Source organism: Diaphorina citri, unplaced genomic scaffold (assembly GCF_000475195.1).
Source record: "Diaphorina citri unplaced genomic scaffold, Diaci psyllid genome assembly version 1.1 scaffold1701, whole genome shotgun sequence".
NCBI classification, from domain to species: Eukaryota; Metazoa; Arthropoda; class Insecta; order Hemiptera; family Psyllidae; genus Diaphorina; species Diaphorina citri.
In genome coordinates, this window is record NW_007379127.1 from 43,381 (window position 1) to 66,875 (window position 23,495).

The 23,495-nt window shown below is 36.0% G+C and overlaps 2 long non-coding RNA genes across 2 annotated transcripts; one reads left to right on the forward strand and one right to left on the reverse strand.

Moving 5' to 3' along the window:
* Positions 1 to 3,044: 3,044 nt before the first annotated feature.
* LOC113470624 lies at positions 3,045 to 16,036 on the forward strand. Its single transcript, XR_003393607.1, has 2 exons — positions 3,045 to 3,295; positions 15,934 to 16,036. It is a non-coding gene; the product is annotated as an uncharacterized LOC113470624 (long non-coding RNA).
* Positions 4,547 to 13,100, reverse strand: LOC113470623. Its single transcript, XR_003393606.1, has 5 exons — positions 12,763 to 13,100; positions 11,918 to 12,680; positions 6,204 to 6,565; positions 5,108 to 5,298; positions 4,547 to 4,908 (listed from the first exon to the last, which is right to left on the reverse strand). It is a non-coding gene; the product is annotated as an uncharacterized LOC113470623 (long non-coding RNA).
* Positions 16,037 to 23,495: the final 7,459 nt, after the last annotated feature.

The following is a 23,495-nucleotide window of genomic DNA, read 5'->3' on the forward strand; positions in this document are numbered from 1 at the left end:
TTTATTTAGCTAGGTACTATTTTATTGGTGTTCATCATTTTCCTTTTCTTTCATTTTCTTCACCCATTTTTGAGGAAGTAACATATTTCAACGAGCACAAAAATATATTTTATTGCGCAGTGTTGTCACATTTTTAGAAAAAATAATTTCCTTCACCCATTTTTGAGGAAGTAACATATTTCAACGAGCACAAAAATATATTTTATTGCGCAGTGTTGTCACATTTTTAGAAAAAATACATATTGAACTGAAAACCATGCGACCAATACAAATTGAGTACCTACTTACTCCTTGTATTATTTAGACTCCTGATTAGATTCTTATAGTTGATCAGATAAGGCCTAATTTTGGTATTATTACTTCCCTGTATTGAAAAAAAAAATATTAATTGGAATTCAGGAATTGGCAATCCCTATATTCCGCCCATAACATAGGTGTAGGCACCTTATGGAAAACTTTTCTGCTGAAAGTTCTGAAAGCTCCTCAACTTTTCTTTAGCAAAGAAACTCCTAGAAAAGCCCTAAACTTTATCAAGATTTGGGGTGTACAGATATTAATTGGAATTCAGGAATTGGCAATCCCTATATTCCGCCCATAACATAGGTGTAGGCACCTTATGGAAAACTTTTATTAATTGGAATTCAGGAATTGGCATTATTTCCCTATATTCCGCCCATAACATAGGTGTAGGCACCTTATGGAAAACTTTTAATTTTGGCTCCCACAAAATGATTCAAAAGTCTTGAAAAAAAAAAAAGATGCAAAGGACAATACTTACCTACTGCTAAGATCACAAAAGGCTTTGCGCCACCTCGGCCTTTTCACCAGGATATCAGATGCAAAGGACAATACTTACCTACTGCTAAGATCACAAAAGGCTTTGCGCCACCTCGGCCTTTTCACCAGGATATCAACGATTTCCTTCATTATCCTCACAGAATTGAGTGTACCCCGAAATGAGCATCAATACCTACGTGATAGCAAAACAATATGTGAGTTTCGTGCGATTGTTTGCGAGCAGATTTAAAAATACTCTCGTGTGATTGATTATGCGTGCTATCTTAATCCAGAGGATTAAGATAGCACGTAGGTGTGTGTTAGAGAATAAATCCACGGTTCAGACGCGTGTTAGTGTGTGCAATATTGACCCTTTTCGGATTGAATTCAAGTTCGACATTTGTTTAAAATTACCAATCTCACTAAATAGGTAATATCGTTAAGCAAGTACACGTTTTTGTTCGATTAACTTGAAATAATTTCTGTTTAAACCGATTGAATTCAAGTTCGACATTTGATTAAAATTACCAATCTCACTAAATAGGTAATATCGTTAAGCAAGTACACGTTTTTGTTCGATTAACTTGAAATAATTTCTGTTTAAACTTGTTGTTGTTGTTGTAGCGGCTTTAGCTTTCGCCGAATGGCGATAGCAGAATAAAGAAAAGATGTCTTTTTGTATCTGCTATACACCGGGGTGATGGTCTCTAGCTCTAGCCATGGTATTGTGAATAGGGTTTACATTACATGTAGGAAAGAAAATATGTGGTTTAAAAAGAGTAAACTTGATTGGGTCTAGGTGTAGGCAGAGTGTAAATGGTTTGTGCTCTTCTGAGACGATTTGCAATTTTGCAGATAAATTTTATCCAAACTATTTTATTTGTGTATGTGTATTAATTTTTTAGTTTTCTTTCCCCTCTTTTTTACATACCTTCCTGAAATTATAATTTTTTAAAAAGAAATTATGAATGAATTGAATAGACTTGAGTGGAAGGGAACCACTAGGCGAGGTTAACGCCTTAGGCATTCTCTACCACCGAACCCTTAGAGCTCCATTATTATGTGGTCAAATTCTCAAATAAATGAGGATAAAATTCCATACCTCGGCTGAGATTGAACCCATGCCCTCCTGATTACCAGGCGAGCATCTTGTCTACTACACCACTAAGGCATGTTTGTTGAGTTCCCACAACACCCCCAATCCTGATGCAGAGTTAATGTTGAGTTGATGCCACATCAACACAGTGTAGGAAAGAAAAACAGGCCTTTGGACACTATTATATTATGATTGGTTTTTTAATTAATTAAGTTTGTTAAGATTAACTTCATTAGCCCATCCTTCCTTTGATCCAATGTTTGTGATACAGACTACCACATGAGTTAATGTCGAGTTGATGCCACATCAACACAGTGTAGGAAAGAAAAACAGGCCTTTGGACACTATTATATTATGATTGGTTTTTTGATTAATTAAGTTTGTTAAGATTAACTTCATTAGCCCATCCTTCCTTTGATCCAATGTTTGTGATACAGACTACCACATTATGAGTTTGAAATGGGTTTATTTATTTATTTATTTATTTTAATACACGGGCGGACCCTTTACTAACTTATGTACATTGTATGCCCTAACTATCTTTATTGGTTGAATTTAAACTTCATAGCCATTTAGATTGCTCCATCCCCATTTAGATTGCTCCATCCCACCATTTGCTGCAGTGATATCTTGATTGTGTAAACAGGACTTGTAGACAAATGAGGGTCACTCACTGCCGTATTGTGTGTCACCTTTTCTCGGCAACCTGATGGGATACACCCCACAGATGAAGTACCCTTGAAGAACAACAGCTTGATGGGAAAATCATTGATCGATTAGTATCGGAGCCGAACTTAATTTAGATTGCTCCATCCCCATTTAGATTGCTCCATCCCACCATTTGCTGCAGTGATATCTTGATTGTGTAAACAGGACTTGTAGAATGCACACACAGTAATCTGTAGCACTCAACCCTTATTGGATGCTAGAGCTAGTTAACTTTTCCTAATCTTGCTAGGGGGGTTCATCCATCAGTCAGATCTGCCTGGCACAGATTACTAACTAATGTTGATTGATATGAAAACTTAAATTTTATGCTTTTTTCAGATGAATAAAAGTAGACGAAGGTCTCGGTCAAGAACCAGATCAAGATCCCCAATGGTTCGGGAGAGAGACAGATCTCGCTCGGGTGTAGCACTCAACCCTTATTGGATGCTAGAGCTAGTTAACTTTTCCTAATCTTGCTAGGGGGTTCATCCATCAGTCAGATCTGCCTGGCACAGATTACTAACTAATGTTGATTGATACGAAAACATAAATTTTATGCTTGTTTCAGATGAATAAAAGTAGACGAAGGTCTCGGTCAAGAACCAGATCAAGATCCCCAATGGTTCGGGAGAGAGACAGATCTCGCTCGGACTATTCATATGACAAAGAATCAAAAAGACGTAAAAGGCATTCTCCTGCATACAAGTCTTTCAGGTAAGAATACTTATTTTGCTTTGGTCTTATTTTACCCTCTCTAGTCTGTCTTCATCTTTACTTAGATGGTCATTGTCCTTTTATCATCAAAAGTCAACATTTGTTGTATTTTATTTAACATCTAACCGTAAACCGAAATTTAGAGAGTGGGGGTAAAAATCTTGTAGTGGGGATAATCAGCTGATTAAAAAAATCAGCTGTTTGCATTAACCGAGAGAAAAATGTACTTAGATGGTCATTGTCCTTTTATCACCAAAAGTCAACATTTGTTGTATTTTATTAAACATCTAACCGTAAACCAAAATTTAGAGAGTGGGGGTAAAAATCTTGTAGTGGGGATAATCAGCTGATTAAAAAAATCAGCTGTTTGCATTAACCGAGAGAAAAATGGTGACTCTACTGTTAATTGTAGTCGAGAGCTTGGTTTAGTATTGCAAGAGGGGAAACATAAACCTAAATGTGGTTAACACCCCTCACGTCATAAACACACTTCCATGTGAGGGGAGGTGGTGACCTTGAATAAACCAGGCTGCGGTTAGTGTTTAGATATAAAATAAAATACAACAATTTTGAATGGCAGATTAATTTTATTTCCTTGACTTGACTACTTTAATGTATTTCACATTGCATAGTTACCAGGCTTCACTTGATATCTCATCATCTCACAAGTAGTCTGACTGTGGTTATGGACCCAGAATGTTCTGTCCTTGTCACTTTCTCTCCCTCTCTGTCTTGCTCCTTACTGATAACTGACTAATCATCTGAATACAGAAGTAGGTATTGTTGCCTAGCAACTACTTATCAGTCATTGTACACATGTTCCCTGTTCATCTTGTTCCTCAAACTTTCAGTGTTGTTTATTTTTAGTGTTTCTTTACTTATCTCTTATACCTTAATGTAATTAATTTTTGAAAATAATAGGTATAAATTTCCTTTAAAAAAATTGAGTGTTTATTTTTAATTTGTTCAATTTACCCTCTTTATTTTTTCCTCAAAATTTCGAGTGTTGAACTTTGACTTTTCCTCTACATATTTACTTTAACTAAGTATTGGTTATTCATATTACATATTTGTGTGTTCCATATGTATGTATGTTCAGTTCAGTATGACCTAAGTATACTTGGAACTTGGACTACTGAGTTCTTTTTTTTATTATTATTTTTTTTTTTTTTTGACCTACTCTAGCTGACTGTCCGACAAGAACTATCTTTCATTATCAATATCAAATTAAACTTAATTAATCTTGCCTTCTTATGAGTAAATCCTCTTCATTATGTAGAAGTCTAGTGCCTGTTTATTTTGTTTTTGAAATGAGAATTTCTTGGAGTATACATATAAAAAAAAAAAAAAATACTAATAACAAAAAATGCACAGTTGACAATTATTTATTATTGATTATTTGGCTGACTAGCTGATATTATTTATCTGAAACACAAAAAAAAAAAAATCCAATACATACCTACATAATATGTCAGCCTCCCATGTAAGCAAGGCATAAGATTACATATCGGCTTACACGTTTTGAATTGCTACTCTCGACCACAACTCAGAAACCCCTTTTGTTTTATCTTTGAATAACCTTTCATGCACCTTTAATTCTATTTTACAGCCACCTCAACGCTGTATGTTAATATGTTTGTGTAGAGAACTAATTATAGAGGTGTCTAACGCATTATTTGTTTCCTGTGGATGTTTTACATGATTTCATAGTGTACTCTTACCTTTCTCTTTACACTTCCGAGGTGGCAAACCTCTAATCATTTCAATAATCCACATGAGTGTCCCCAGTGTCTCATGAGAAGCTACAGCCACCTCAACGCTGTATGTTAATATGTTTGTGTAGAGAACTAATTATAGAGGTGTCTAACACATTATTTGTTTCCTGTGGATGTTTTACATGATTCCATAGTGTGCTCTTACCTTTCTCTTTACACTTCCGAGGTGGCAAACCTCTAATCATTTCAATAATCCACATGAGTGTCCCCAGTGTCTCATGAGAAGCTCTGAAATTTCACCGAATACAACCAGTGGTTGTTACATTAATCACATGGTTCTTAGACGACAACGCAAAATTGTTTACTTGCCTTAGTTTCCCTCAGTGTGGTCATGATATTAATCAGGGAATGTGGAATTAAGTTGATGCTCAAAATTAACTATGAGACTAACTTCTCTTTTTTTCTCTCTCTCGGTAAGGTACACATCGTTATCTCGACAGTGAAATTAAATTTTGTGATCTAAATGTTACAGCAACACCTTATCAAGGGAAATATTTTTTGAAAACAGGCTAAGCTCCTGTATTAAAACCTGTAATTCCTTGTAAACATCTAAACCCTGCTGAGTAGCAAGGACACGAATGTAATTTAATTAATAATTTAAATCACTCCCTAGATTGTTTTTTGTACAGCATTATTACGTATGTACTATGTAGGTACCTGGTACCTATACAAATTTAATCATACGATTCAAAGATAATCAAGGAGCAAGGTTATTTGTCTGAGGTATCCTCTTCCGCCCAACTCTTGAAGAGTGGCAACGACTCCTCAAAGTACCTAAATCCAGGCCTGTTTGTAAACAATGTGTTTCCCTTTTAAAAACTAGCTAAGACTGTCTTTAGCTACCCTCCTACCGGTACCGGCGGCCTAAGAATCCACCCAGAAGTGTTATAGTGAGCCTACCAATCTTCCTACATTACACCTACTGGTACGAGGTCTCAACACCACATCAGCCTTGCTATATCGATACTAGGCCTACCACTACACCAGTCAACACTCATTCCTACTGACTATTCTCATACTGGCACATCCAAGCTAACCGGTTGCTCTTGACAAGGACCAGGTTAGACTCACCTCAGTCCTCCTAATTTATTCCCTTGTGCTTGCCTATAGGACGATCACTATCATTGGATCACCTGGTAGTTATTAGGAAACTAATAGGTCCAAGAGCACAGCATCGAGTAGTAATAGTAATACACTTGTACATGAATATTACAAGCATGCAATAAAACATTGTTGTACAAGGCAGGTAAATAACAACACTATCAGTCAAATGTGAGAATTGTATTGTGATTGGTCGATTATTTCCAAGTCAGTAGTACACAGGGCCCACTAGGCATTAAAACAAGTTGATGAAATGCGAGATTAATGCCACAGGTACTAGTAATGCCTTGATAATTTGAGTATTCTAGTAATAACTAGCCTAGACTAGCGATGTCTAACGTAGACGTACTATTAGATAGCCCCTGTGTAACTTGATCCTAATATCTGAACATACCTAATATTCGAGTTGGTAGGTAGGTATATTTTCCACAAAACTCGATACCTAGTATCAACATAAATAAGACAGTCTGGAAAAGAACAGGAAATTTTTCGTGTCCTACATACACTCTGTTGAGACTGGAAATCTCGGCCCTTCTAGGCATTCAGAATCTCAGACTTTGGCAAAAGTACTTAAACATTTTAACCCTTAACCATTTTGTCTGTAGCTCTTCATTGCGAATATTATTAACTCATTGAACAAGACAAAAGTTGCTTTGTAATGAGCTTTTGGTCTTGTCCGCAGTCTAGTACATTCTAGGAACCACTGATCTAAAATAATCTCAGAATCTAAAGTAAATAGTTACTTGTACCTACTCACCCTAGGCCGTGTTACCTGTGCGTAATTAGTAGGGTAATGTGTGATCCTTAGGGTAATTATCACAGTAGTTCATAGGTATTATTATGTTTGTTGGTAGCACTTTGCTCTAATATTTCTCCTGAGAACTTGGTTCTGTATTAACAGTAGTACCTATGGTGTAGAGTGCAACCTAAATATTATTACTTATAATAAACAATAAATACATTATGGAATGATTTGAATGTGTACCTAATTACTAATTACTAGCGTGGAATCTATTAATAGCATTCTAATTGTTACTGTCGCAGTTCTTAGCTTCTTATTCATAGAGGGTGTGCTAGGTTTTTTAATATATATAATTAAAAGTCGTAAATTTAATTTTGCTCGTGTAAGTTTGTAAACCGTGGAGTACATCGAGTACCTAATAGCTGCCTAGTACCTAGTGACCCAATGGAAAGCTTTGTGTCTGTGGCTACCGGCCGTACTGATTGCTAGAAAGAAAATGGGTACACCTAACTGAGCAAAAGGAAACGAGTGTTTATAAAATGAATTTAATGTAGACAAAACGCAATTTTCAAAATAATTAATTTCCATTTCTTTTCTGTTGAATCATTGTGCACAGCGCGTTCTATTTACCTCGATAAATACGAAGTCGTTCATTGCTGTTAAGATAATGTACATTTGGTGTGGATGTAATTTATTCCTCGGACCCTGACGTTTTCTATCAACACCTCGGCCGATCTCTCTCTCTGTAGGTCTCTAGGTCTTGCAGTTTAATTAAAACATTAAACTGTGACTAGCCTCTTGCCGCACTTCATGCAAATTGTATGCTTGTCCAGATATACTCCTGGTACTAATTCCATTTCTTCTATAACATTTTAATTGAGAACACGCGATGATCTTCTCCTAACACTACATCGAGGTTAGATAAGGTACATACTTCTTCTTTGATTATACATTTTGAGTTGCAAAATGTCGAGTGAAAAAGTGCTGAATGCACTTTATAATTTGTGTACGCTGAGATTTCTCTTATCGTGAGTTGGACTACTGATGGCAAATGAGGGTCACTCACTGCCGTATTGTGTGTCACCTTTTCTCGGCAACCTGATGGGATACACCCCACAGATGAAGTACCCTTGAAGAACAACAGCTTGATGGGAAAATCATTGATCGATTAGTATCGGAGCCGAACTTAATGAGTCTTCTTATTCGGACTCTGCTTCTTGTTCTTCTTCAGAAAAGAAGAAAGTCTCCTTGTTTTTGATTTTCTTGTCGCTCTTAGACTAATTATCAAGGTGGAAATGCTGAGTTCTCAGTACTCTGAAACTTGGTTTTTCTTCTTGGAATTGATATAGACTTGTGAGTAACAGGGACTTTTTTTGATCTGCAAAATAAGATCCGTTAGCCCCTTTTAAAAACTAGCTAAGCCTGTCTTTAGCTACCCTCCTACCGGTACCGGCGGCCTAAGAATCCACCCAGAAGTGTTATAGTGAGCCTACCAATCTTCCTACATTACCCGGTATTAATCACGGGGAGTTGCTTGCTCTATTAGACTTGGAGCGTGAGCTATCGAGCTGCAGTGTTGCAACACAGAAACATAATATTAAAGTTGTCTTACTTATACAACCAAGATAATATTATTGACTAATTGGATTTTATCTACAGATAAAAATACATTTTAGATTTAAGAACCTACATTACTACTTGAGAAAACAAGCTAAATTTAAAAGCAAGTTTTTCAATACTCTTATTATTTTACTTTAAAAGATGGACTCAATGCTTAAGAACCATCAAAAATATAATATAAATCCTCATTTAGACTGTGGGAGCAAAGGGACATTTCAGTACTATGCTGGCATTATAATCAAGGTATACATACCTACTTATATTCTAATCTAAGAAAGAGAAATACCTTGAATAAAATTTTTAAAAGAAATATACCTATTTGCCTAGGTAAATTAAATCATAAAATGTAGTACTCCCACTATCTAAAATCCTAGAAAGAACAAATGGGGATAAGTACATAGAAGAAACAAGAGAATAATTGTAAAATAAGTATGTAATAGGTACTACCTACTTTAGGAACATAAAAAAGGTTAGAGATTATGAATTAGGAACAAATTATCAAAATTAAATCAAAATAATTACATAGAAGCTGTAGATATTGCACTTAACAATTAGAACATAGAAGACATACCTACTTTGTCATTTATGGCACAATTGTTAACCGTAGTCAAGAGCTTGGTTTAGTATGGCAAGAGGGGAAACATAAACCTAAAAGTGGTTAACACCCCTCACGTCATAAACACACTTCCATGTGAGGGGAGGTAGTGACCTTGAATAAACCGGGCTGCGGTTAGTGGTTAAATACTTAAAATACAACAATTTTGAATGGCAGATTAATTTTATTTCCTTGACTACTTTAATGTATTTCACATTGCATAGTTACCAGGCTTCACTTGATATCTCATCATCTCACAAGTAGTCTGACTGTGGTTATGGACCCAGAATGTTCTGTCCTTGTCACTTTCTCTCCCTCTCTGTCTTGCTCCTTACTGATAACTGACTAATCATCTGAATACAGAAGTAGGTATTGTTGCCTAGCAACTACTTATCAGTCATTGTACACATGTTCCCTGTTCATCTTGTTCCTCAAACTTTCAGTGTTGTTTATTTTTAGTGTTTCTTTACTTATCTCTTATACCTTAATGTGGTATTAATCTGTCTTAAATTATTTCACACATAAAACTTATTGCCTATTTTTTTTGTATTTGAAATTATTTGTACATTTTTTTTTTTTTTTTTTTTTTGTTTTTCCTTTTACCAGTTTTGTAATTGAGCACTTTGGAGTGATATTTTTTAAATTAATTTTTGAAAATAATAGGTATAATTTCCTTTAAAAAAATTGGAGTGTTTATTTTTTAATTTGTTCAATTTACCCTCTTTATTTTTTCCTCAAAATTTCGAGTGTTGAACTTTGATTTTTCTCTACATATTTTACTTTAACTAAGTATTGGTTTATTCATATTACATATTTTGTGTGTTCCATATGTATGTATGTTCAGTTCAGTATGACCTAAGTATACTTGGAACTTGGACTACTGAGTTCTTTTTTTTTTTTTTTTTTTTTTTTTTTTTTTTACCTACTCTAGCTGACTGTCTGACAAGAACTATCTATTGACAAAAATTTCATTATCAAATTAAACTTAATTGATCTTGCCTTCTTATGAGGAAATCCTCTTCATTATGTAGAAGTCTAGTGCCTGTTTATTTTGTTTTTGAAATGAGAATTTCTTGGAGTATAAAAAAAAAAATAATAATAACAAAAAATGATTATTTGGCTGACTAGCTGATATAACTGATATTATTTATCTGAAAAATGAAAAAAAAAAAAAAATCCAATACATACCTACATAATATGTCAGCCTCCCATGTAAGCAAGGCATAAGATTACATATCGGCTTACACGTTTTGAATTGCTACTCTCGACCACAACTCAGAAACCCTTTTTGTTTTATCTTTGAATAACCTTTCATGCACCTTTAATTCTATTTTACAGCCACCTCAACGCTGTATGTTAATATGTTTGTGTAGAGAACTAATTATAGAGGTGTCTAACGCATTATTTGTTTCCTGTGGATGTTTTACATGATTTCATAGTGTACTCTTACCTTTCTCTTTACACTTCCGAGGTGGCAAACCTCTAATCATTTCAATAATCCACATGAGTGTCCCCAGTGTCTCATGAGAAGCTCTGAAATTTCACCGAATACAACCAGTGGTTGTTACATTAATCACATGGTTCTTAGACGACAACGCAAAATTGTTTACTTGCCTTAGTTTCCCTCAGTGTGGTCATGATATTAATCAGGGAATGTGGAATTAAGTTGATGCTCAAAATTAACTATGAGACTAACTTCTCTTTTTTTCTCTCTCTCGGTAAGGTACACATCGTTATCTCGACAGTGAAATTAAATTTTGTGATCTAAATGTTACAGCAACACCTTATCAAGGGAAATATTTTTTGAAAACAGGCTAAGCTCCTGTATTAAAACCTGTAATTCCTTGTAAACATCTAAACCCTGCTGAGTAGCAAGGACACGAATGTAATTTAATTAATAATTTAAATCACTCCCTAGATTGTTTTTTGTACAGCATTATTACGTATGTACTATGTAGGTACCTGGTACCTATACAAATTTAATCATACGATTCAAAGATAATCAAGGAGCAAGGTTATTTGTCTGAGGTATCCTCTTCCGCCCAACTCTTGAAGAGTGGCAACGACTCCTCAAAGTACCTAAATCCAGGCCTGTTTGTAAACAATGTGTTAATGGACATGCTTACTTAGCGTACATACCTGGTAGTTATTAGGAAACTAATAGGTCCAAGAGCACAGCATCGAGTAGTAATAGTAATACACTTGTACATGAATATTACAAGCATGCAATAAAACATTGTTGTACAAGGCAGGTAAATAACAACACTATCAGTCAAATATGAGAATTGTATTGTGATTGGTCGATTATTTCCAAGTCAATAGTACACAGGGCCCACTAGGCATTGGAACAAGTTGATGAAATGCGAGATTAATGCCACAGGTACTAGTAATGCCTTGATAATTTGAGTATTCTAGTAATAACTAGCCTAGACTAGTGAGAATTGTATTGTGATTGGTCGATTATTTCCAAGTCAGTAGTACACAGGGCCCACTAGGCATTAAAACAAGTTGATGAAATGCGAGATTAATGCCACAGGTACTAGTAATGCCTTGATAATTTGAGTATTCTAGTAATAACTAGCCTAGACTAGCGATGTCTAACGTAGACGTACTATTAGATAGCCCCTGTGTAACTTGATCCTAATATCTAAACATACCTAATATTCGAGTTGGTAGGTAGGTATATTTTCCATAAAACTCGATACCTAGTATCAACATAAATAAGACAGTCTGGAAAAGAACAGGAAATTTTTCGTGTCCTACATACACTCTGTTGAGACTGAACATACCTAATATTCGAGTTGGTAGGTAGGTATATTTTCCACAAAACTCGATACCTAGTATCAACATAAATAAGACAGTCTGGAAAAGAACAGGAAATTTTTCGTGTCCTACATACACTCTGTTGAGACTGGAAATCTCGGCCCTTCTAGGCATTCAGAATCTCAGACTTTGGCAAAAGTACTTAAACATTTTAACCCTTAACCATTTTGTCTGTAGCTCTTCATTACGAATATTATTAACTCATTGAACAAGACAAAAGTTTCTTTGTAATGAGCTTTTGGTCTTGTCCGCAGTCTAGTACGTTCTAGGAACCACTGATCTAAAATTATCTCAGAATCTAAAGTAAATAGTTACTTGTACCTACTCACCCTAGGCCGTGTTACCTGTGCGTAATTAGTAGGGTAATGTGTGATCCTTAGGGTAATTATCACAGTAGTTCATAGGTATTATTATGTTTGTTGGTAGCACTTTGCTCTAATATTTCTCCTGAGAACTTGGTTCTGTATTAACAGTAGTACCTATGGTGTAGAGTGCAACCTAAATATTATTACTTATAATAAACAATAAATACATTATGGAATGATTTGAATGTGTACCTAATTACTAATTACTAGCGTGGAATCTATTAATAGCATTCTAATTGTTACTGTCGCAGTTCTTAGCTTCTTATTCATAGAGGGTGTGCTAGGTTTTTTAATATATATAATTAAAAGTCGTAAATTTAATTTTGCTCGTGTAAGTTTGTAAACCGTGGAGTACATCGAGTACCTAATAGCTGCCTTATATAATTAAAAGTCGTAAATTTAATTTTGCTCGTGTAAGTTTGTAAACCGTGGAGTACATCGAGTACCTAATAGCTGCCTAGTACCTAGTGACCCAATGGAAAGCTTTGTGTCTGTGGCTACCGGCCGTACTGATTGCTAGAAAGAAAATGGGTACACCTAACTGAGCAAAAGGAAACGAGTGTTTATAAAATGAATTAATGTAGACAAAACGCAATTTTCAAAATAATTAATTTCCATTTCTTTTCTGTTGAATCATTGTGCACAGCGCGTTCTATTTACCTCGATAAATACGAAGTCGTTCATTGCTATCAAGATAATGTACATTGTACATTTGGTGTGGATGTAATTTATTCCTCGGACCCTGACGTTTTCTATCAACACCTCGGCCGATCTCTCTCTGTAGGTCTCTCTGGGTCTTGGCGAATATTATTAACTCATTGAACAAGACAAAAGTTGCTTTGTAATGAGCTTTTGGTCTTGTCCGCAGTCTAGTACATTCTAGGAACCACTGATCTAAAATAATCTCAGAATCTAAAGTAAATAGTTACTTGTACCTACTCACCCTAGGCCGTGTTACCTGTGCGTAATTAGTAGGGTAATGTGTGATCCTTAGGGTAATTATCACAGTAGTTCATAGGTATTATTATGTTTGTTGGTAGCACTTTGCTCTAATATTTCTCCTGAGAACTTGGTTCTGTATTAACAGTAGTACCTATGGTGTAGAGTGCAACCTAAATATTATTACTTATAATAAACAATAAATACATTATGGAATGATTTGAATGTGTACCTAATTACTAATTACTAGCGTGGAATCTATTAATAGCATTCTAATTGTTACTGTCGCAGTTCTTAGCTTCTTATTCATAGAGGGTGTGCTAGGTTTTTTAATATATATAATTAAAAGTCGTAAATTTAATTTTGCTCGTGTAAGTTTGTAAACCGTGGAGTACATCGAGTACCTAATAGCTGCCTAGTACCTAGTGACCCAGCACTATTGAGTACATCAAATAGTATCAAAGCAGTACCATTCATTAATACAAACACATAATAATGCTCGATACAGGGAATAGGGGACATGAATATGGTTCAGAAGACCGGATATGCTGCAGTGCACACAAATTTGGCTGCTTAACTTTTTTGGCTGCGTTTTTCTTTTCCTCTTTTTTTTCGATCGACATTTTTTTCCAACTGTAAAACATCTGATAAATACTTGGATGGCGCTTTCCACAAAAGATTGAGCAATTTTTTCGGGCTAATAGTCTCAACCAAGTTTTTGTATCGATTTAACAGGTTACGGACGGACTAAGAAATAAAACTGTTTGCTGTTTGCTATTCACCGCATCCAATATAGAATGCCCATTTCATGAAAATATTATTTATCCAGCACATAAACTGAAGCAGGCCTCTCATACTACACCACACGTTATTCTTATTAATAATGTGTTTACTTTCCTTATCCTAATTTTACATCTTTCTTACGTGTATATCTCAATAAAAATGTTATAGGTACGAGCAGAATTATGCAACTCTCCATAATAATTGCTTCTGCTGTAAAATAAAAGCAAACATTCATTATTATTAAACATTCTTAATTAAACTTATGTACTGTCAAATTACATTTTCATTAGCCCGGCTTGTACTAATTCGATTGGATTGTCTTTTTACAATTTGTATTGCATATTAGTACTTCTTGCCGAACTTAATGAGTCTTCTTATTCGGACTCTGCTTCTTGTTCTTCTTCAGAAAAGAAGAAAGTCTCCTTGTTTTTGATTTTCTTGTCGCTCTTAGACTAATTACTATTGGTCTTAAACTTTCCCTCTCGGTACGATCTTGAGTTTTTGCAATATCTCTCATAGAGTTGCCACGATGGCAGTCATTCGGACTAATTACTATTGGTCTTAAACTTTCCCTCTCGGTATACGAACTTGAGTTTTTGCAATATCTCTCATAGAGTTGCCACGATGGCAGTCATTTGAACCTGTCGAGATAAAGAGAAGGCAATAAAAAATCAGAGATCAATAAAAACAAAACAATAATGATGAATTGTTTATAGGAATCAATAAACTGTTTCCTAATGGTTTGAAAAATAAAGACGCGCAAATCAGGAAGTTTACTATTGGTCTTAAACTTTCCCTCTCGGTACGATCTTGAGTTTTTGCAATATCTCTCATAGAGTTGCCACGATGGCAGTCATTCGAACCTGTCGAGATAAAGAGAAGGCAATAAAAAATCAGAGATCAATAAAAACAAAACAATAATGATGAATTATTTATAGGAATCAATAAACTGTTTCCTAATGGTTTGAAAAATAAAGACGCGCAAATCAGGAAGTTGGATGAGTTCGATGAAAAAATATAGGAACTTTATTTTTTTAGAGAGAAATTTCTCCGTAATTTTTTTCTTCTGTTTATAGGTAGTCAACTTCTTGAGGTAACCTTATACAGGGTAGGTTCATTTGAAAAGTTTTGTTCATTATTGAATGACTTGAAGCTTGTCATCTGGTTGAAAAATGCGCGTAATTATCAAAGGTACTACCGTGCTACAATCAGCCTGTCAAGTTCTCAAAATGAACTATGAAAAACCTCTCAGTAAAGCCTTTCAGGATGTGAAGGAATTTCTTTACGGATCATCTAAACCTCTGAACCTTCAAACACATTGAAAAATACCATGCAATACGAAAAAGTCCATGAAATACGAAAACAATGAGAATACTTGATTAATTCTAGTAGACATTTGCCTCATGTACATTCCTAACCTGTATGATTCTTTTAAAGTACAAAACTTACTCAACATCAGAGAGACCGATGAACCATCTGGTCCCACTAAACTTATGGAATATATCAATCAGGAACACGCGATGATCTTCTCCTAACACTACATCGAGGTTTGATAAGGTACGTACTTCTTCTTTGATTATACATTTTGAGTTGCAAAATGTCGAGTGAAAAAGTGCTGAATGCACTTTATAATTTGTGTACGCTGAGATTTCTCTTATCGTGAGTTGGACTACTGATGGTAAATGAGGGTCACTCACTGCCGTATTGTGTGTCACCTTTTCTCGGCAACCTAATGGGATACACCCCACAGATGAAGTACCCTTGAAGAACAACAGCTTGATGGGAAAATCATTGATCGATTAGTATCGGAGCCGAACTTAAAAAACTTCTTTGATGTCAATTAGCTTGTTTCCTCTCTCGTGATATTTTCGGTTTGTTGATTTGTGAAATTTCAGTGCCGAATAATAGTGACTTATGTAATTGTGTGACAAGGAGGAGACGGGTAATGTTCCCGGGTATGAATTGCACAATCCGCAGGCATGTCTGCACAGACCAGCAAACTTTTTCCTTGAGATGATCAGATGAGATAATGGCCTTATTTGCTTCATCATTAGGTTCAAAGTTTTGTCGGGATCAAAGGTTACCCGATAACGATTCGGTATCGGTATTACCGAATGGTTTTGAAAAACGGCTAGCTCGATATTTTATTTGGCGAATAGGCGAATTTCGCTTCATTTCTCTGTCTTGCTTGCAAGTGTACGTATTTTTCTTGCGAGTTTAGAAATGTGTAAAACTGGAGTCAAATGAACTGAACTGCAGCTGCAGGTGGTCAAATTATATCATACATAGGAACTCAGTAGGGAAAGAATTAATAAAGTTATTTTTAGCCTGAATGATAACGTTTATAACATATGGTCTTATTTTTAGGCTGGATTATAGCATTAAAACATTAGGGCGTCCTAAACGGAAAGAAAAATCGAGCGAAGAAAGTTAATTTCTCCAATGACCTTGAACTAATTAACCCAGATTTGTGTGTTTTTACTGGTGAGGGCTACATCGTCGGGGCGAGAAAATTCTAGGAGTATAATTTTACTGTCATTCTTAAAAGTAAACAATAAACAAAGTGTATAATTTATGTCCACCCATCAAAAAATGATGTCCGCGGTCATTTTTATATAGGGTACTTCCTTCCAGACTGTGAAGGTTCTATCAGTTAAACCACCCAATACTATATTGTGGGGCGGGGACAAAAGTATTTTTCTGCATACCACTCGACTTTGAATCACCCCCAGAAGACTTGAATTGTCAAATAAGCTACTTGTTTGACAATTCAGCTAAAATTCAAACACCATGTATTTAGTGTTATGGAGAATGCAACCTCATGGCTAATGCTATTTGCAGTTATGAACAGGTAAACACACGGAGAGAAAAAATCGGCGAAAAATTAGTCTAAACGCTCTGTTAATTTATAAATGTAAAGTGTTTTGACTTAATGGTAAAGACTTTTACAATTTAGTGCTGGCACTTCTCTTTTGTGTCTAGTGTTAATGTTAAAAGGTAAAGTGATCATTTTTTTCGAGATAAAATTTCAAATTAGTAAAGTTGCTACTGATGACGTCATCAAATTTTGCAAGTTTATGTTAAATAAGTAAAGGTATGTATATTTAGACTAATTTTTGTATAACGATTTACTAATTAGTATAAAAATTGTTAAAAATCAGAAATCTGATGGCTATAATATTATGCCCGCCTCTCTGGGCGAGAGGTATTAGGTACAAGTATAGATATCTTGCCTCTTAAACGGAGGTCGTGGGATCGATTCCTACCGGGAACATTTTTTTTTCTTCAGAAAGAATTAATCTATCTCGTTCTCTAGCACCCAGGTCTTATTAGTTGTAAAAAGAGGTACTATATTGTGAATTACCACATAGTTAGTACCTATACCTACCTAATAGATATAACAATAACAATGGGGAAAACAACACTTTGATATGTAGGTATAACTCTACAGTGATCGTAAGTCGTATAACTTGACAAAATCAAAATAAGAATTGATGATGATGGTCGCTGCGATGTTTCTCTCTTTCCCTCTCCCGCTCATGGTGCCCTCCACCCCGGGAGCTGTGGTTGTTGCCCACCTTCGAGTATTCGTCCGAGAGGGGGGAGCGCCGATGTGAACGCTTGAAACGTCTCTCAGCGCTGGAACCGCACGCATGACGTCGTGTCCGGTTGCTTCGCTCATTGCTACTGGAAGAATGCCAAATCAGAACAAAGGGGAAGCGATGGCGGTTTTGAATATTAGGCAGTTTTGGATTTTTTTCCCCATTATTAATATTTTATTAAAGTGTGCCAAAGTTTTGGATATGATTAAGTGGTAATACCGAAATTTTTCATCAGAACATTAGTGTCCTCGCTTCCAAGATGCATGTTTATGGTTATGAAAAATTCACTATTTCCCATGTGTGTAAAAGGGTTTCTGCAAACGAAAACTTAGCGAATATTGCAATTTTCTACAAACAACGGGAAAGGTAGATATACCAGAGCTTTCCAGATGTTTCAATAGAAATACAATAGCCTCACAAATCTTGTATACAAACAAACAGTTTGTCCTCCGAATAAGTTCAAGTAAAATGTATGTGCGACAAGTGAGACGGTAGAGAAATGTTCCGGTACACGCATTACACAATCAACACAATACCAAGCATGTCTTGAGGAAGTTTGAGAAAACTTCAGCAGACAATTGGAATCAAAATTAATTACTCTGTCTGTACGCAAATCATCTGATTCATCGAAATAAACATTCAGGAACAAACGATTCAAACGAATGAAAAATAAGATCTCGAAGAAAAGTACGTGTTTGAAACATGTTTCAATATTGTATACTACCTAAAATCTTGACAACTCAACCAAAGTAAAATTTCCAAACTCATTTCAAGTATCAATTTGTCGAGCTTGCATTACCCTTACAACATCCTCATAGTTTACAACTTGGAGACTACTTGATACTTCAAGAGCCAAAGGGCAAACTTAGCACTACGTTAGCCATTAACCTCTCCAAAGTTACTTCTAACAGTATCGGTTGTGTTTATTTAAATGAGCATGGTCAGACAGGTTTTTTGCGCTGAAATAGAAGTGTTAAAGTTCACGGTAAATGTTAAGTATTAAACCTCTTCCTAGTAAACAATGGGTTGCGGATTAACTCAAGTCATCAAGGGACGGGTTGATATTTGACTCATTTCAATCAATATTATTCTTCTACTTGTAATAATTATCAACCTTCCACTTTCTTTTTGTCAAGATTTTAACCAGTTAGGAGCTCTTCAACTGTCCTCACGAGGCTAAAAAGTCCTTTCCTGGCTTCTTTGGGAGGCCTACAAAAAATATTGCATCTGTCTTGAGATTCATTTTATCAAGTGTACCTACCGTAGTTTCGATCAAATGGCTTAAAATAAAACGATCTTTACATCACAATTTACATAACAAATAACTCAAAGTACTCCAAAGAAATCCAAGTAGACCTAAGAGCACTCAAAATAACTAACCTATACACGGCTATCAGTTGAGCAACCGTAGGCATGGTTGTGCCATCAAACGGTTTCGATCTACATCAACACGAGCTCCGTCAGTCTTGCATTGGAACCAGATTGCCAATTGTCAAAATCTCATTGAGCTACAATACTTGTGTGAACGACCATGATATTAACAAAGTCTCTTTGGAACATATTTAGAGATGTAGCAGGACCAAGCTATTCAGGTAAGTCTCAATAGCTGGGACGCTCCGGGCTAGATCAATGTTGATGGTTATTATGCTGTATGGAATGATGGTCACTTTGTTATATGCTTCTATTGAGAGGACAGACACTGTTATTATCAGAAGAATGCGATGACACCTTGCTCGACGTTACTTGAGATCATTTTTTTTTTTTTTTTTTTTTTTTTTTTAAAAGTTTAATGTTTTAATTAAACTGCAAGACCCAGAGACCTACAGAGAGAGAGATCGGCCGAGGTGTTGATAGAAAACGTCAGGGTCCGAGGAATAAATTACATCCACACCAAATGTACATTATCTTAACAGCAATGAACGACTTCGTATTTATCGAGGTAAATAGAACGCGCTGTGCACAATGATTCAACAGAAAAGAAATGGAAATTAATTATTTTTACTACGTTAGCCATTAACCTCTCCAAAGTTACTTCTAACAGTATCGGTTGTGTTTATTGAAATGAGCATGGTCAGACAGGTTTTTTGCCCCAACTTTGTTTCTCAAAGAGCAAGGTGTTATGGAACCCGCTGGTCCAGAGCTGTTGGCTGTTGGTGTGTCTGTGAAAGTGATTCTTATCTTAATAGTTCCTTCGGTATTGCCACCAGAATCCACTACGCTATGACGAAGGTTACTGCCTTTTATAGCGAAATATACCGAGCTTGTGTAACCTTCGGTGTCCAAGCTTTAAATTATTATAGCGCGCTAGGATTTACCATCTGATTTTATTATCTCATCATATCTTGTTTATGTTAGCAAGTTGTTGTTGTTGTTGTTGTTGTTGTTGTTGTTGTTGTTGTTGTTGTTGTGTAGAACAATTTGTTGCTTTTATTGCTCTACAGAAAAGGACGGAATATTAATGATATAAAATTATAGATATTACGTAGAACAATTTGTTGCTTTTATTGCTCTACAGAAAAGGACGGAATATTAATGATATAAAATTATAGATATTACAAAGGTAACACCAGTTATTTTTTGTGGGGTACGAGGTACAGTGTACAAATGTTGAGGAAAATATTAAGGCCTTTTCTCCTTCGTGTCACACTTTGCATATTACCGCCTGATTTTGGCGGACTCAATTTTGGATCTTTACGTTAGGAAAGGCTGTATTTTCGAAATTTTCACTCGTAATATTTCAAAGTTCATAACTACTGCTAAGGCGCTTAAGTCTTGATCCAATGATAGTGATCGTCCTATAGGCAAGCACAAGGGAATAAATTAGGAGGACTGAGGTGAGTCTAACCTGGTCCTTGTCAAGAGCAACCGGTTGTAGAACAATTTGTTGCTTTTATTGCTCTACAGAAAAGGACGGAATAATGACATAAAATTATAGATCTGATATTACAAAGGTAACACCAGTTACCTACTCTTTGCGGGGGAACAAATGTTGGGGAAAATATTGGAGCCAAACCTTTTTTACTCTCTATTTACCCTATTACAATTTGTATGTTACTGCCCGATTTTGGTACACTAATAGTAATTTTAGATCTTTACGTAATGAAAAGCGCTGTCAAATTTTGACTTGGCGGGGCGGAACGCTACCGCGCTCCTTAATTTGTACTTTCGAAATTGTCACTGACTTGTCTTCTTCTGCTAGTGTCGTGTCCGATTCCGAACGTTGACTTGTAAGTAATTTTCAAAGTTCATGACTACTGCTAAGGCGCTAAGTCCTGATCCAATAATAGTGATCGTCCTATAGGCAAGCACAAGGGAATAAATTAGGAGGACTGAGGTGAGTCTAACCTGGTCCTTGTCAAGAGCAACCGGTTAGCTTGGATGTGCCAGTATGAGAATAGTCAGTAGGAATGAGTGTTGACTGGTGTAGTGGTAGGCCTAGTATCGATATAGCAAGGCTGATGTGGTGTTGAGACCTCGTACCAGTAGGTGTAATGTAGGAAGATTGGTAGGCTCACTATAACACTTCTGGGTGGATTCTTAGGCCGCCGGTACCGGTAGGAGGGTAGCTAAAGACAGTCTTAGCTAGCCTACCAACAAAATCTAAATTAAAAACGGACAGTTGCCCATTGAACTCTAAAAAGTCCAAGGTAGACAGAAAGTTGAAGAAACAATTTCCATCATTATTATAATGAAATAAAATTGACTTCGATAGGATACGTTGAGGAATGCCTCCTCTCACCAATTCTACGAAAAGATTTCTTGTCAGAGTTCTCAATTGAAAAGATATCAGAACACCGTACTCACCGTACTGTAATATGTATGTTGGAGTAAGGAAAACTCACACATGTAACTCACATATCATCTCTTCTGCCATTGCTACATTCACATTTAATCAATGTGATCAACATAGAGGATTTTCTGTATTTGATCCATTGATTGCGGAAGAGTGGAAACTGTTCCAGGTAAAATTTCGATTGTCTGTCTCTATCAATTCCAAGAAGAAAAACCAAGTTTCAGAGTACTGAGAACTCAGCATTTCCACCTTGAACACAGAACTACTTACACGCGACTTATCATTCAACGTGATAATGCTCGATACAGCTCAATCAAAATGGTCCAAGTGTTGCGAACCATATTAGGCATAAATATTATGTTTCTGTGTTGCAACACTGCAGCTCGATAGCTCACGCTCCAAGTCTAATAGAGCGTTTCAGAGTACTGAGAACTCAGCATTTCCACCTTGAACACAGAACCACTTACACGCGACTTATCATTCAACGTGATAATGCTCGATACAGCTCAATCAAAATGGTCCGAGTGTTGCGAACCATATTAGGCATAAATATTATGTTTCTGTGTTGCAACACTGCAGCTCGATAGCTCACGCTCCTAGTCTAATAGAGCAAGCAACTCCCCGTGATTAATACCGAGCAGCAGGCCTAGACAATCTCTGACGTCACACGGGCAGACAATTTGCATAATTTGCCTATGAATAAGATTTCCCACTTCGTATCAAACAACAAAGTCCTGAGGTAGAGCCTCCTTGCGTGCCGATGTAAATATTTACAACATGAGTAGTGGCGGTTCTTACATTCAAAGGCTATGATTTATGATCATGTGGCTACTCTTGTGAGACATGGTTTAAAAGAACAAGAGAACAACGACAGTGTTCCTGTGCGAACACTGAGAGAAAATGACTGTGTAGTGATTTTCTTGTGAAATGAATTATTTATACTTGCTCAGTACGCCTAAGTACTTTACATCTAAGACAAGGACATCTCATCACGTTCAAAAGAACAAGATAACAACGACAGTGTTCCTGTGCGAACACTGAGAGAAAATGACTGCGTAGTGATTTTCTTGTGAAATGAATTATTTATACTTGCTCAGTACGCCTAAGTACTTTACATCTAAGACAAGGACATCTCATCACGTTGGAACGAGGACTTTAAAATGGAAAAACAGCAAACATATGCGATTTTCTAGATTAATTCTTCACCAACCTATGGTAGTCCTTAATCTGACCGATTCATTCAGCATGAATGAGCAGAATGAGTGAAGACATAGGGTACCAGGCATCAGGTAACAGAGCAGGTTATCATGCTATAGGAATCAGGACATACAAAACGATTACATAGTACAGCAAGTTTATCTGAGCACACAGGACAGGTCGCTATGCTGTAACACTAATAACCATGAAGACATAGAGTACCAGGCATCAGGTAACAGAGCAGGTTATCATGCTATCGGAATCAGGACATACAAAACGATTACATAGTACAGCAAGTTTATCTGAGCACACAGGACAGGTCGCTATGCTGTAACACTAATAACCACTCTGGTTCAAGTACCTGGATTGCGTGGTTATGTCAACTTAAGTACACATTAGACTTCAAGTCGACTTACGATTCTCGGTCAGTATTGAATCAGGAAGGAAATAAGTTCGATTCATATCCAGGCACTTGCGTCGCGTAAAGAGATAAATAACTTCATTTCTACTCTAGTAGTATGCTGGTAACAACTTTAGATTGATATATTCCATAAGTTTAGTGGGACCAGATGGTTCATCGGTCTCTCTGATGTTGAGTAAGTTTTGTACTTTAAAAGAATCATATAGGTTAGGAATGTACATGAGGCAAATGAAATGTCTACTAGAATTAATCAAGTATTCTCATTGTTTTCGTATTTCATGGTCTTTTTCAATGTGTTTGAAGGTTCAGAGGTTTAGATGATCCGTAAAGAAATTCCTTCACGTCTTGAAAGGCTTTACTGAGAGATTTTTCATAGTTCATTTTGAGAACTTGACAGGCTGATTGTAGCACGGTAGTACCTTTGATAATTACGCGCATTTTTCA